The sequence below is a fragment of the Aplysia californica genome, unplaced genomic scaffold (genome assembly GCF_000002075.1).
Source record: "Aplysia californica isolate F4 #8 unplaced genomic scaffold, AplCal3.0 scaffold00102, whole genome shotgun sequence".
Classification (NCBI taxonomy): Eukaryota; Metazoa; Mollusca; class Gastropoda; order Aplysiida; family Aplysiidae; genus Aplysia; species Aplysia californica.
Window position 1 is genome coordinate 1038913 of NW_004797372.1, and position 3119 is coordinate 1042031.

Below are 3119 nucleotides of genomic sequence, written 5' to 3' on the forward strand. Positions count from 1 at the left end.
TTTATCGACATTCTTTGTAAAAAAAAAGAAGTAACAAATGACCCTTTTTGTCAATTTGCTCTCTCCTGGAGTTAGTATATAGGTTGCATGATGTCTTGTTCAGCCATGATAAAGTCATTCACCTTTAATAACATTGATGTATCCGGAATTTCTGATTAACGGTTATTATGAAAACTCCGGAGCAAATTTGCTGTGGTGTCAAAGAGAAAAAGATTCCAATGTCACGTGTTATTGCAATAATATTAGCGATTCCAGCTGTCTCTGTGTCAATGGGTCGTAAAGAAAACAAAAAGAAGGGATCGTTCAGTGTTTGAAGTCTGTGTAGAAGAATGATATACGGTCAGTGGTAAAAAAACAGCAACAACAAACAAACAACGCTTGAATTTAATGATTTCGTTGCTTATTGAGCAACAAATATGTGCAATCTCAGTAACCATATCGCTTCGGAGATGTGTATTAACATACCAGGTATGGACGTTATCTGATGAAATTTGAAATAAGAATTATGCCTGGGAGGGGGGTGGAGGCGGTGTCGTCTGCTCGAGGGTGTAGAACAGAACTTAACGTTTTGTTTTGTTTGTTTGTTGTTGTTGTTTGTTTGTTTGTTTGTTTGTTGTTGTTTTTTTATTGGGGGGGCAAGTATGACTATGACCACACTGATCACTCTGTATTTACAAGAATTTGACGATGCAACCACACCATAAAATTATGTTCCTTTACCAGTCTGTCATTAACATAACCTTGCTGTCCGACTGAGCGTACCGGCGTGTGTGGTGTAGCGATAAGTTACTTTTCTATTAAGCGCTTCAACATCGCACTCAGAGACCTGGGTTCAACCCCCCCCCCCTGTGGGCATGTCTTGTTTTACATATTATGCTTTGTATCTTTCCGAACCCTGCTTGGGCATGATAGAGGATCCAAATTGAGTCCACAAGGGAGTATAATAAATGTAAAGTTGTTCCTGCTTCCGACCCGAACATTGGGGACTGCCTTGTTATACAGGGTGCCCACTACGGCTGGATCGGCCCGATCGGCCGACCCCATCCGTAGTGGGCACCCCGTATTAGTGAGACAACTTCCTGGGCCTTCGGCATATTGTGGTTGGGTGGCCAGTCCCTTTCCACGCCGCCTTTACTTCCCCTACTCAAAGTCAGGTACCAATTAGATCTACTGCTGAGTGGGCAGGAGCGGGGGTAGGGGAGGGATGGAAATCCGATAACGTTATTCACCTTAGGGAATATAATACCTTCCTAAAAACATACAACATACTGTATTAAACTAAATCCGGTACATATCACCGGTTGCACTTATTTCTGCGTGGCCTATGCACTTTTAGATCATGTCGCATTTACGGTACAGGAGAAGGCTGAAGCCACTGGTATTTCAAAGACAGCTTTGACTGATTTTATGTGAACCTTTTCTTGCGCTTAATTGGGTCAAATCTCCATGACAGTCATGCAGTGAGTCACCCTGAGGTTAGAGCCAGATTGTTATCTTGTGTGTCAGTGGAAACATAAACACTTCAGTGGTTGACCGTTTTTGTGTCAATGTGATTCTCTTTACCGAAACAAACAAACTCTAAAAAAAAACGACAAACAAATAAACAAAATAAACAAACAAACAAACAAACTCTACGACCAGTCTGCAGGTTTATTTTTTCCTTTGAATTTATATCCAAAATTGTAAATGACCTTTTGTGCACAGCGGGCTGGAAAGCGTCACTTCTTTACTTTCGCTCTTTTGTATCTCTGTCTGTCTGTTTGTCTTGATTTTCCCCAGGACGAAATGACTGAGCGGATGGCGGGAGGGCGCCAGTAGTAGAACCTACTTCTTCACTTCCCCTTTGTTGTTTCTGTCTATATTACTTTTTCTCAACACTAAATTTTAATGGCAGTTATTGTACCAATGTGCTTCTTTTTACTCAACGAACAAACAAACGAAATGACTGAACCGGTATCTGTAGTGCAGCGGTTAGGCGCTTCACGGCCACTCGTAAGACCCTAAGTCGCTTCCCGTGTGGGGAGTTTTTTTTTATGGAGTATCTCGGTTTTTTTTACTGGGACGTTGTATCCCTCTCAGGCCGGGTTTTGTGTCAATAGGGGCGAAAGACACTTACAATCTAACAGAATCGAGTATCAATTGTACATTGTTATTGTTCTGAGAAAGATGATCAACTTCTTTGTTTCCCCGAGAAGGGCCAAAGTGTCCTGCCTTCAATATGTCACGGATACTCTGAGTCTGTGGTGCAGCGCTTAAGCTCGTGCGCACAGAAGTTGTGAGTTCGATTCCCGTTCAAGGAAGTTTTTAACGACTGTCCCCGAAGCAACAGACCTCATAATTTATTACCTATATTGCGTCGAAAGGGGCGCGTAATAAATAGAATTACTCACTCACTCCCATCCACAGTGTGTCTAATCTCCAAAATTGTGTACAGCTTTGTGTAGATGGTTGGCGGGTGCTCTGGTGTGGTTTGCTTCTTCTTTCCTATCGAACATCTATCGTCCTTGTAACACCCCTAGTCTTCTGGCGCTCATATGACCTTATGCAGTTGCGAGCGCCGTAAAACCTCTACTAAAACTAAAATGTAGTTTTGTGTGCTGTCTTGTCCTTGCGCCACGTCTGTGGGTCTGACGACAACAGCTGCTATTGGTCTGGCGAGGTCAAAGATTTATGAGTAGGGCGATGTCGTTATGATCCGTGGCTGCGCGCTCTACTACTCTCCCGTGTGATCGGATTGAGGTCGGTCGCTTGTCGCCGTCTGATGGCTGAGACAGGCACAGTGCTGAGTGCTGAGTGCTGAGAAGATGAAGAGGAGAAAGGATGGGATTGGGGTAAGGGGTGGGATGTTTAGGAGGAAAAAGGGGGGGGGGGAGAAGATCGTGTCATGTCCTTGGTTTTATAATTGTGGTTACGTTTTTGGTCTTTTATATTGTGCTTTTTATTGAGGTCGGGGTGGGGGGTCTGTCCTTCATACCGAACGCATCATCATGTACTCGCTACTGTTTGTGTATGGGTGTTTTCTTTTTAGTCAATATGTACTGATGGTAAGTACTTTGATGTACTGATGGTTGGTGCTTTGATGTGTGTGTGTGTGTGTGTGTGTGTGTGTGTGTGTGTGT